This window comes from Globicephala melas, chromosome 1 (assembly GCF_963455315.2).
Source record: "Globicephala melas chromosome 1, mGloMel1.2, whole genome shotgun sequence".
In the NCBI taxonomy this organism is placed as follows: domain Eukaryota; kingdom Metazoa; phylum Chordata; class Mammalia; order Artiodactyla; family Delphinidae; genus Globicephala; species Globicephala melas.
The window spans coordinates 13047183-13060130 of record NC_083314.1 but is presented as its reverse complement, the minus strand read 5'-3'; the positions used below and the strand labels follow the sequence as shown (position 1 = coordinate 13060130).

Sequence of the window (12948 nt, the reverse complement as noted above, 5' to 3'; positions counted from 1 at the left end):
GCCATAACCTAACCACGGTGTACTCAACCAATGCCAGAGAGCACAGTAGGGCACTAAGAAGTAAAGATTACTGGCAGAATGTGTTACAACACTGTTGTAGTTTCCACAGGGAGCTGACTCTGAGACGGAGATTAGTCTGCAGGTGTTTTATTAGGGAACATTTCTGGGATCAACACCAAGGGAAAGAAGGGAAGGAAGCAGGAGTGGGCTAAGGGGAAAATTGTCATGAACTCTTGATGCAGGCTTCAGCCGGCTCCGCAAAGAGCTTGTGAAATGGGAAGCACCTTTTAGAATTGTACCCAGTTGGGGCAAGGGCCCCAGGGGTTCATATCCCCATGTCTGACCAGTCATTGGATGTGACTTGACTGTCCTCAGATGGCTTACAGCTGAAGCCTTTCTTTCAGCAGCACTCCCCACAGTCCTCAGTCCTAAGGGAAGATCTGTGATGCCTGGAGGTATCTGTTCCAAATGCTCCTTGGCCAATATTATCCAGTGAAATATTCCACGCTACCACTCACTGACTGAAGCCTGCAATAGTGCTCAGAGAATGAGGAGAAATAAGTTATCAGTGTTCTTTCACGGATTTGTTTCATACACACAGATACCTACAAGCATATAAATATATATTTGTATATTTTTATATAAAAATCATTTTAGTATATTGTTTAACTCACTTTTAGTTGTGAATTATATTCAAATAAACTTATAACTTCATAATCTTGGAGGAACAGCACATATTTAAATGGCTGCAAGCACTTCATTACTAGTCTTGTGAAACTTTAAAATATTTCTGCCTCTTTGTCATGCATTTTTCTTTTTCAAAAAAAATTTTTTTAATTTTCTAAAATGATGTTGAAATTACCAAGCAGAAATTCTGTGACATTTCTATGGTATCAGACCTTAAAAGTGACATGTAATCCACCATGCCAATTTAACAATGGACCCCAGCAATCTCTCAGTCTGATACTTAGACCACCACTGGTCTCAATTAGTTCCAATTTAATGGCAGTCATTCTTTTTTAACATGATCTGATTTAGTGAGGAATGAGCTGGACTAAGTACTAATTCACCTAAGATTGGCCAACAAATAGTAAACAGATGGTAACAGCTTTGACTGGATTTAGATTTAAATATGGGCTAGAAATCAAATAATGACTGTACCATAGAAATTTCTATGCTTTTATTGAATTCAATATCTATTGCTTCCTAGGTACGTGTTCAAGATATATTTTTTAGGTTTGGAAAATTAATGAAACTCTTATTAAAATGTCACCATTTTGTTTATATGTAGATACATATATATACATGAAGTTATATCATAAATATATACATACATAAATTGCTGAAAATAGTTTTAATTTACATAAGCTAAAAATAATTGTAGAATATGAAACATATATTTGAAATTTTGCTTAGTCATCTTTTAAATTAGTAGTCGATATACATAATGTCGTTTTGGTATGGATGAAATTAATGATGTTAGCTCATTTGGGCTCAGATTCACTGAGTCTAAATATAAACCATTTAACGTGGACACTAGAATGTTTCTCCATATGGGCAAGGACATTATCTTCCTGTGCATTGCTGTGCATTCAGCACCTAGCCCAGTGCTTGTTTAATTTTAAGCTCAAAAAATATTTGTCAAATAAGTGAAGAGATGTATATTTAAGTGACATTTATTAAATCTGTCAATATACACTTTATATTTGTGTACATTCTTTTTAATAATACAAAATTTGCTGAATAATATTTAGCTCTAGGGTGTGGACAGAGGTGAGTGTATTAGGAGTATATATTCTCTTCCAGAACTTATTTATTGCTGGTCAAACTATAAAACTATCTTTTTGAAATGAATTTATGTAAGTTATGGCACAAATAAGTGCACTCATTTCCTGGGTTTAAATTAATTTTGAAAATAAGTAGACATCTTTGCATCATTTAAAGGTACCATATTTCTTTAATATTTTAAATACTGTGTTACATGTTAAAGGACTCAACATAATGTCATTGGAGATGTTCTTCATAATTCTTTTAAAACATACTAAATGATATTCTATCTGCATCATTAGGTTACCGTACAACACTGTCCTTTGAGAATATGGTTTTGCTATCATTTCTAGTTGTAATTACTTCTCACAAAAACTGTACAGGCTTATTGAAATGACTTGATGTGTGAAGGTTGAGAAGACAACGCCTACGATCACTGTAAATATCTGCAGCTTGATCGCGCGGCATGCTTATTTCACATAGGCTCACCCTTACAAGGTGCCGTATTTCTGGGTATGATTTTTTAATCCTTTCCAGCATTTATAGTTTTTCTATAAAAGTCTGAAGTTTGAGATTTCTTGTAACTCAAAGTTTCTCAGCCTCGACACGTTTGACATTTTGGACCAGATAATTATTTGCTTTATGGGGGTACGCTGCATTGTAGGATGTTTAGAAACACCTATTTTCTCCATTAACTGGATGCCAATAGCAACTTCCACCTCAGTTGTGAAAATCAAGCGTCTCCAGATATTGCCAAATGTCATGTGAAGGCAAAATCACCCCTGGTTGAAAACTACTGCGTGACTTTCTCTTCAGTGCATGCGTGAGTGTGTGTACAGTAGGATTTTCAGGGGAATGTTAGTGTTTCCAAATTTTGCCAGGCTAAAAATTAAGAATGAAATGTCAAATGCCGCTCAGTCTAAAGAGAGGTGCCCTGGAGCTACCCAAGATGGGGACCAGGCACCTTGCCCGAGGGCTTTCTTAGAGGCAGAACTAGCTCTGCTTTCCCACACGTCACCCTAGTCATCCTCTCCCCATATACTGGTCGATAGGAAAAGAGAATAATCAGATGGGTGATTCCTGCACAGATGGGAATGCAGAGCTTCTGAAAAGCTTGCTCACTCAGAAAACTGCTGGGGGGACTCCATGAGAGCTTCTGAAGCATCTTCTGTGCGCTGGGAGGGAGTTATATTAGAAGGTAGGATAAATAGTCAAGTGGCTTGACCAGTCACTTACTGATTCTGATGTCTGACTTAACACATAAGAGTTATTTGAAGATTCTTATCTCGTGTTTTTGTTTCTTCGATAGTTTGTTTTTGGGTGTGTTTGTGTGTATTTTCATTTCTTTTGTGCAAGTACCAGAGAGTAAACTTTCTAGATCAAGGAGTGATAGGTGTACATTTAACTTTAGAAGAAACCGCCAGAGCTTCTTCCAGCAGGCAGCAAAGCCTTCTCTTCATAAGACAGTTAACATCACCACGTTAGGCTTTGGTTTCTTTCTCCTCTCTGCCTTCAAACATGGGAGCAACTCGAGCCAGAATGATGGTAGAAGAATACCTGCATATTTAGAATCAGGTATAAGATTGGAAGTTTTAAATAGATCGGACCAAGTTTAATTGACAAAACTGACTAGAAATTAGTAAAATCTGTCACAAATAATACTATATACAGGAGATGAAGATATGACAAACCACAGTATTGGGTAAAAATAAAATTCTTCTATATTTATGCCTCAAAGAGTTAGTTAAGACTATGGAATAAACTTGTTTCACACAGTACACACACACACACACACGCTAGTGTATATGTGACAAAGCTCAAATATACAGTCAAAATTCAGAAGTGGAGCATTAAAATCTTTTTTTTAAACAGATCTTAGCTTAGCTTTGGAGCTGCCATTTCTTCTCATGGAGTAAAAAACCAGAAACAAAACTCTACCTGATAAGCATGACTCTAAATTTAAAGCTCTGTCACTTTGGGGTTAAAATTATTTTTAGGTAAAATTAACTCAAATTTAATATTCAAACCCAACCAACTTAAGACTAATTTTTTCTCTCTTCTTACGTCTTCTCTACCCAGAGTGAGGCAAATGAAGTGTTCAGGGCATCTGCATAGCCCTGATATCAGTGAAGGGGCACCATGGAGGCCATGGTCTGTGGTCATGCTTAGTTGTACAATCATGCTTAAAATTTTAGCGTCATCCTGCAGCCTCAGTCTATGTGCTGCTCAAGTCCCCACAGCTGATACATTGCAGGTAAATGAGCTCTCAGGGAGCCCAGAACTGTTCCCTGATAGCCTCAACCAGTGCTTCGTAGTGTCACTGGTAGCTGAACTCAGCTCTGTCCTTCCCCTGGTTCCCTAACTTTAAGCTATTTATGCAGAACTTCTTATACATAGTCCAGCTTTGGGCAGAGTTTTAGTTTTTAACAATTTTAACTCAGGCCTTCATAGGCATGCTTTAAATTAGTTTGTTTAACAAATACCAGGTGACATTTTTCTTTTAGAGTTATTGCTAATGCTGATGGCAATTTTTCTCATATTGGATTGGCCAAAAAGCTCGTTCGGGTTTCTCCATAACATCCTTGAAAAACCCGAACGACCTTTTTGGCCAACCCAGTATTTGAGCTCCACTTGATAAATCCCTTATATATACAACTTCTTTACAAGTTTAACCATGTAGTCAAACAGACATTTTCAGGATCTGTTAATCATTAAAGTACCATTCCACCATTATTTGAAGTCCCCCACCAAGTTTTGTTATATCTGTTTTCCACTCAGCACCTAATTTTGCAATGCAACAGCATTTAGAAGATGGATTTTACAAAACTCAACTCAAGGTAAATGATACACATAAGTAAATACACTAAAGTAAGAAATTTATAACATTTATATATGAAAATTACAACACTATTAAAAGCAAAGCAATGTGTCCTTTATCATGCTGTTTGCCCTGAAAAAAAAAATGATTTCTTAAGGAAATGAAAGGATTAGACATAGGAAGAGAGATCAGAAGGACATGATGACTGTAACTTTTATATTCTTAAAGCATTTATGACAATAAGGTATTCAATATATCATCAGCATTCCCAATGTTAATTATTCATAAAAACAACTTTGGCATCCATCCAACTGTAAATGTAATTAATTTGCTTCTGTCCTTCAAATACAAAATAAAATCCATGTTGTAATTTTTTCCTCAAGAAAAAAAAAATTGAATTTTAATTTTTTCAAAGAATCAATTCTAATTTTTTCTACTAAGGTATTTGTTAAATATAACCCATAAATATTAAGAATATTTTTTTGTTAATTTTTCAATCATTGACTAATAATATCTTATCCTTGTGCTTGCTTCAGCAGCACATATACTAAAATTGGAACAATGCCGAGAAGATTAGCATGGCCTTGTGCAAGAATAATAGTCTATCCTTTTAAGGAAAAAACTTCATGGAAATTAAAATTGGATAAGATGTGTTAGAAAATACTGGATTATTTAAAAATTATAAGTACATATTTCAGTTAGCTCTGTTGCCTAATTTTTTTTTGCTTCTTATAGTACAGAGGCATACCTCAAAGATATTGTGGGCTTAGTTCCAGACCACTGTAATAAAGTGAATATTGCAATAAAGTCATTCATATATATTTTTTGGTTCCCAGTGCATATAAAAGTTATGTTTACACTATGCTGTTGTCTGTTGTATGCAATAGCATTATATCTAAAAAACCAACGTACGTACCTTAATTAAAAAACATTTATTGCTAAAAAAATGCTAACCATCTGAGCCTTCAGCGGTTCCTCATAGTACATCAAAGATCACTAATCGCAGATCACCATAACAAATAGAATAATAATGAAAGGGTGAAATATTGAGAGAATTACCAAATGTGACACAGAGACAGTAAGTAAATACCGTTGGGTAAATGGCACCGATAGACTGAATCAACACAGGGTTGCCGCAAACCTTCAATTTGTAAACTGCAATATCTGTGAAGCACAGTAAAGCAAAGTGCAATAAAACGAGGTATGCCTGTAATGTTCTGCTCCATAATTTTGGTTATTCATAAGCACTGATGAGAGTATTGCTGTCTTATTTATATTGGTGTTTGCTATACAATTGTTTTGACTTTTGTATTTGCTTAAAATTTTTTACACAAAAATATTTGAAAACTATTTTGTTCACATTGTGGAAATATTCTGGATCTCATTTTTGCTGTGTAATGATATTACCATTAACTTAGCAGCTTGAAACAGCACAAGTTTATTTTCCCAATGTCAGTGGTCAAGAATCTAGGTATGATTTAGTTGAGTTTTCTGTTTTAAGGTCTTACAAGTCTGTTATCAAGGACATGCTGGTTAGGGCAGTGGTGTCATCTGAGGTTCAATTGAGGAAGGATGCACTTCCAAGTTCATATGACTGTTGGCAAGATTCAGTTCCTTAAGGTCTGTCATCCTGAGATCTTTAGTCACCTGCTTGCTGTTGGCTGGAAGCCACATTCAGTTCCTTATCACTTGGACCTTTCCATAGAGCAGCTGAAATGCCAGCAAGGGTGAGAGTTAGCAGAGACAGTTTTCTAATAAGACAGAAGTTGTGAGTTATGATCTTAATCTATATTTCTCTTTTTGCACCATTTCTGTACTGTTTTGATTAGTGTAGCTTTGTATTATAAAGTCAGGGAGGCTGATTACTCCAGCTCCATTTTTCTTTCTCAGAATTGCTTTGGCTATTCGGGGTCTTTAGTGTTTCCATACAAACTTTAAAATTTTATGTTCTAGTTCTGTGAAAAATGCCATTGGTAATTTGATAGGGATTGCATTGAATCTGTAGATTGCCTTGGGTAGTAGAGTCATTTTGACAACATTGATTCTTCCAATCTAAGAACATGGTATATCTCTCTGTCTGTGACATCTCATCACCTTTGCCGTATTCTCTGATTAGAAGCAAGTCATGGTTCCCACCCACACTTAAAGACAGGAGATTGCACAGGGCATGAATACTAGGAGATGAGGAAAATGGGAAGCCATTTTACAATCTGTCTTTCAAGCCAATTAACAATTAATTTTCATTGATTTTAGAGAGTAGACTTACTGCATAACCGTTTGAAGTAATTTCATAACAGTTATGTTTATGTGCAACTTCAGCTCCCAGAGTACATATGGTATGTAGTCCTTGAATATTCACTGGTATGGTCTATAGGTAAGTTCACCTGTAGGAAATGCATTATTTCATCTATTTTCTGGTTAAAGGGGATGAGACTGACTAATGATTATGTGTCATGTATTGGCATAGGGATCTTAATTAGGTCTTATTTAATCAGTATGGATATTGCAAAATTTATTTTACATCTGGCTAGAAGGAATCAAATTCATGCATATGTACATGCATAAGTAAACAAAATATAAATAGCTGCCCTCCTTTGGCAATAAAAATGTTGGGTAGGATGAAAGAAAAAAGAGAAGGGACTAAAAACAGACATATAAACAACAACAAAGAAAAACATAAAACTTGTAAACAAGTGAGATAGTTGAGGGCTCAAGGCCTTTTAAGACTAAGGATGCTAATCTCCCATCATTTTGTGAAGTCTCATACATATGTTTTATATGGTGTTCATGATTAAATTACAAAAGACTTCATAAGTTTACCTTTAAATTTACTGGAGATGTTCAGCAAATGAAATTTGTGGGAAATGAGAAAAGGCGGAATGACTTTAAAATCTGGCAAGAAGAAGAAGAGAGAGTAACTTGTGTGTGGCAAGATTCCAGGAACTTTGAGGCAGAAGTAATAAAGGCTGCCCAAAATTCTTGGAAATTACAAGAAAGCCTTGGGCATTTCACAGAGGGCATCTAAAAGATGAAGGGTAACTTTGATGACTCAAGCTCAAATTTACAATGATTCTATAGGGGGGAATATTTGAATCTCTCTCTTATAATGAAACATAATCTCAAGGAAGATAATGATTTACCTAAGATGCCCCCGTTAGTGATTACAGGAGTAGGACTCATACTTGGGTGAGTCTAACTACATCAAATGTACCTTCCACTGCAATCTGGATGGATGCCACAGGTGGAGGGAACTGGAAACAGCTGTAACAGTTCAAGGAAGGTTGTATCGTAATCTCGTATCATTGTGTGTGTGTGTACCTGGTGTGTGACTCAAACAATGAAAATATAAATGGTAGTCAGTAATCAAACAGTAAATATTTTTGAGGACCAAGCCTTACAGGGCAGTGAAGTTACAATAACTTAGTGGGTACATCCATTTAAAAATAATTACTATAAAACCTAAGTGTGAAAAAGTGACAAAACTCAAACAGTTCAAACAAAGGCTGCTTTTGGCATGTGATGTAAGGCTATAATATTAGAATGGAGGCTTTACAAATAATTGTATTCAAATATTTAATGAAAATAGAATTAAATTTAAGACTAAAGGACGTAACTCTTATTACATAGGCAAGTCATGACTGTTAGATACATTTTTCATCCAGGACAAATTGTAAAATACTATAATGCATTTCTCTTTAGCTCTGTTAAAATTTTTTGGCAAATGATACGTAGCTATTAATAAAGAAGAATTTTATAGAAATCTGACTTCCCAAAATGTGTGCTTGTAAAAATCAGAACTCTGAACACCATTTGAGCAATTAAAGGAAATGACTTATTAATTCAGAAGAAAAACTTGCATAAATGTGCTGGTGTGTGGAGAATAATTAAATTGTAATTCCAAAAGGTTAATGTAGTGATTTACTTGTTCTGATTTTTTAATTTAGGTAATAGTGCAGATTTTTGCAATATGGCCAACTAATGCATGATTTATGTTTCAGTACATAGGGGAATTGTACATCTGTGCTAAGGTGTTTTGTATGTTACTCTACAATTATTTGATATCAGTATTTTTACATACTGCATGCCAAATTGTATTAGCATTTAGGTTTCAAAAATTTTAACCTATTCTGAGTGTAACAATACAATCAATTTATATATAAAGGTGACTGATGAATGTCCTTGTAAAAGAGCAAGCAGTGAATTTATTGTGCTCTGTAGTGTTGTAACATATTTAATTTTCCTTATTTACCACTCAAAGTCTCACTTTATTTTGGGCACAATTTCTCAGGCAAATTTTGTTCATTTCTTTTATTTTACATTTTCTTTTTCCAAATTGACAATAGTATTAATCAGGTTCCTAGAAAAAAAACTTTATTTACCATATTAACCTATAAAATTTCACAACTAAAATTTATAATGTGTTGCTATATTATAATTACAGTATATATTTGAATTCCTCTTATGCTATTGTTATTACCCTACAGTTGAGACTGGTAAGTACCTTTTAGTTTATACACTGTACTTCTAAAAGGTAGACATGCATAGTGTTTAAATTTGTATACTGGTATATGTTGTATAAGTACAATGTGATTTGGAAATCAATTTGCATTTGAAGACCTTTTGCTAAAAAATAGTATTTGAGAACCAGTTTTATTACTTTCCTAAGGAATGCATTTTTAAGTGTTCTTAAAGCATTTATCTGATAAAATGCACTAGATAATATTCTTTTTGAAAATTCTAGAATGTTATTGGAGAGTATCTTAAATCATGTTAACTGTATTGACCAATATATTTGGCAATTTAATAGCTTAAATTTTTAATGTAATGTTTAATGATGGTTGTGTTACTGACCAGGGTTCTTGGCATCCTTAATAGAAAGAAACAGATAAGAGGCCAGATGAGAAACTCAGGCAAGGCTCTACTGGGATTCGTGCTGCAGCATGAGGGAGGAAAAACAAACAACAGGTTCCCTTGCTCTCTCCCTGGTGCGGAGGGGAAGGGGACCAGCTGGTTCCTTATATGGGATGAGGGTAGGGGGCGGGTCTAGAGGTCAAGCTGGAGGAGTGGCTTAGGTGGTCTGCCCTCTCCCTTGGTGGTGCTGTGTGCAGGGGGCACGTGCAGTACCCTGCTTTTGCTTCCAGCTCCTCAGAAGTGGCAGTTGGGTTTTTGGTCTTTTTGTATCTTGTTCGTAATTTGCCCCAACTGCACATTCAGGCAGTTATTTTTAGTCCCTTATAGTTTCCTTGTATTTTGTTGCTGGGGGAGATATCTGTCCATGTGCAAGCACTGCAGCAAAGGGTCTCAGGTCCCAGCCTGCCTCAGTTCTGAGAAAGAGAACAAACATTAAAAAAAAGGCAGAAGCAAGTTTATGTTCACTTCAAAACTGTATGTTTTAAAACAAAATACTGCAGTGTGTTTTCACCAGGGAGCACTTGTGTTCCCTATTTCATTTAAGTAATGAAGAGAAGAGTTGCCATCTGGCCATTTCAAATGTATGGAGTTTGTGCTTCTATATATAAATGACAGCATATGGAAAAGGAGGCTTGCAATTTAGTACATATTCCTAGAAAAACTTAATTTATTCTTTTCAAAATGTGTACTATCTGCCTCAACTAACACATTACCTCTAACTTCTAAAAAAATTAAGGGGAATATGAAGTCATTTTCCCCTCAATAGTTCAGGAATATACTTTTCAAAATTTACCTTATTAGATAGTTTATTTTTAAAATAATGAAATATATATGTATTTGTAACCTCTCCTGCCCAAGACCTACTGATATTAAATTACAATTTTGAAAAGTATTATTATAGGAGTATAAAGAGAATAGTAGAAGCAAGTTTTCAACAGATTTTTAAAAGCAGAGACAGAGGTGGGGAAAATGATTTAATAGGGCAAAAGAAGCAACAACTAAAATACAGGAAGAGAGAATGTTGAGAGTACAGACCATTCACCCTGCAGAAACCTAAAAAACAAACAAACAAAAAACCTTGACCTTAGAACTGATAGGCAGGATAAGGCAAAAAACTGGAGAATACATTGAAATGTATGGAACAGCCATTTCCCCTTTCAACTCCACACATAGGTCCCTATACACAGGCCAAATAATAGGGATTTATTCTTTAGAGGAATCAGATTGGAGGGAGAAAGTCTGAAAACCTGAAGAGTCAGATCTTCCTTCTCACCCCAGATATAGAACACTTATATCCTTCTTAGTCTGCCAAGCAAACTCCACACCTCAATAAGCAAATTTGAAAAAAAAAAAAAACAGGTATAACGTAACAAACAATGGAAAAAATGTTAAGCCCTCAATGTAACACAAAATTACATTCATTAAAAAAGCAATGGCAAAATATTGTACCAAAGGGCCTATAACTGTAAAAGAAATAAACTCCTTTAAATTATAAGCATGGTAGCTAATTTCTAGAACATAAAAACTAGGTTAGAAAATGCACAGGGAACTATACTCAACATTTTGTAATAACTTATAAGGGAAAGGAATCTAAAAAGAGTATGTGTATGTATTCTTATATATATTCAGTTATATAAATATATATGTAAATATATATATAACTGAATCACTTTGCTGTACACCTGAAACTAACACATTATAAATCAACTATACTTCAGTTTAAAAAAAAGAAAACAGAATAAAATCACATTATTATTAATAATAATATTAATATTATAATATTTATATTTAATATAATATAATATTTATAATATATAATATAATATAATATTTATATTTAAATATATATTTAAATAAATAAATTATATTTATAATATAATAATATGATTAATATTTTATTAATAATAAAATCACATCACAATAATAAAATTACTGAAAAAGTAAAAGAAATTGAAATTAGGAAAAATATTCAAAACATTAATCTGGAGGATCCAACATTTCTAGCAATTTCAGATAGAGGAAGTGCTGGGGAAACCTTTTTAAACAAAATAATACAAGATTTTAGATTATTCCTGAATGATAGTGTTTCCAGATTAAAAGTATTTATCAAATGCCCAGGAGAATGAATTAAAGGAGACCTACTTAGTGTAAGGACACACTATTCCATAATTCAGAATGTGATAGATAATAGTCAAGAGGGAGAAAGAAACAATAATTACAAATATATATTAGTGAAGATCAAAATGATATTAGCCTTTTTCTCAACAATACTGAAAAGTAAAAACAATTAGAAAAATATCATTAAAGAAATGCATTTCAATCTAGAATTCCATTTCTATCCAGACTACCAATCCAGTGTGAGGAGAAAATGATACAAAACGACTAGAACAATTATTCCCTTATACTTCATCTCCAGGGAAACTACTGGAGAATGTCAGACCAACACTGAACTAGGGCTTTATTCTGGGTAACACCACTTCCTGCTCTCTGAAAACCTTTAATTTGATGCTTTCTTTTTCTCTGTCCAACTGTTTCTCATCCTGCACCAATACTTATTGTAAAATGCCTTGACTCCATAGACAAATTTGATTCAGAGACTGTGTCCCCAGGATTGTTCAGTAAAGAAAGTGCTTGGATCAACCATCTGGTGAAATTCTTTACTCTTGGTGGGTGTCAGAGTCATATATTCACAGTGGACATGCATCAAATTAAAAAGAAAAAGTGCCACTTACATAATCCAAGTACCCATACCCTGATTCCATGATCACTGGAAAGTCTTCTGACAAAAATGTAGCTTTGTCTATGACTTGCAGAAACATGGATATTGCAGTCAGATTTATAATAATATATTTCTTAATAAGTTAATAAAATTGAAGTACTTGTCTGTAAAAATATACGTGAATAAAGATAAACTGTCATGAACCAGTGATAATTTATTCCAACTATTATTTTCTCAATTTTTACTTAAAATTTTTTCAGATAAATGGTTTAAACTCATTGGATTTACATTTTTATCATCCACTATTCACTAACTCCATAGAGTGTATCAATACATGATCCATTAGTTTGAGTAGGTTTCTTTTAGAGATCTAAATTAGCTTGTAGAGTCAAACATACCCATTCCTTTTTTAAAGTAAGTTTCAGGGGTACAGCATTAAAAGTCAACATCTGTATACACTACAAAGTAATCACCATCACAAGTCTAGTTACCATCTACCATCATACATTTTACCCCCTTCACCCATTTTGCTCAGTCCCAACCCTCTTCCCTCTGGTGATCACTAATTGGTTCTCTGTATCTATGAATTTGTTTTGTTTGTTCACTTGTTTTTGTTTTTAAATTTCACATGAGTGAAATCATATGGTGTTTTTCTTTCTCTGACTTATTTCATTTGCATATAGCCACAAGATCCATCCATGTTGTTCAAAATAGCAGAATTTTACTCTTGTTA

General features: G+C 34.1%; 1 non-coding gene across 1 annotated transcript; it reads left to right on the top strand.

Moving 5' to 3' along the window:
- Window positions 1-5108: 5108 nt before the first annotated feature.
- LOC115867769 (U6 spliceosomal RNA) lies at window positions 5109-5214 on the top strand. The gene has a single exon (XR_004045265.1). It is a non-coding gene; the product is annotated as a U6 spliceosomal RNA (small nuclear RNA).
- Window positions 5215-12948: the final 7734 nt, after the last annotated feature.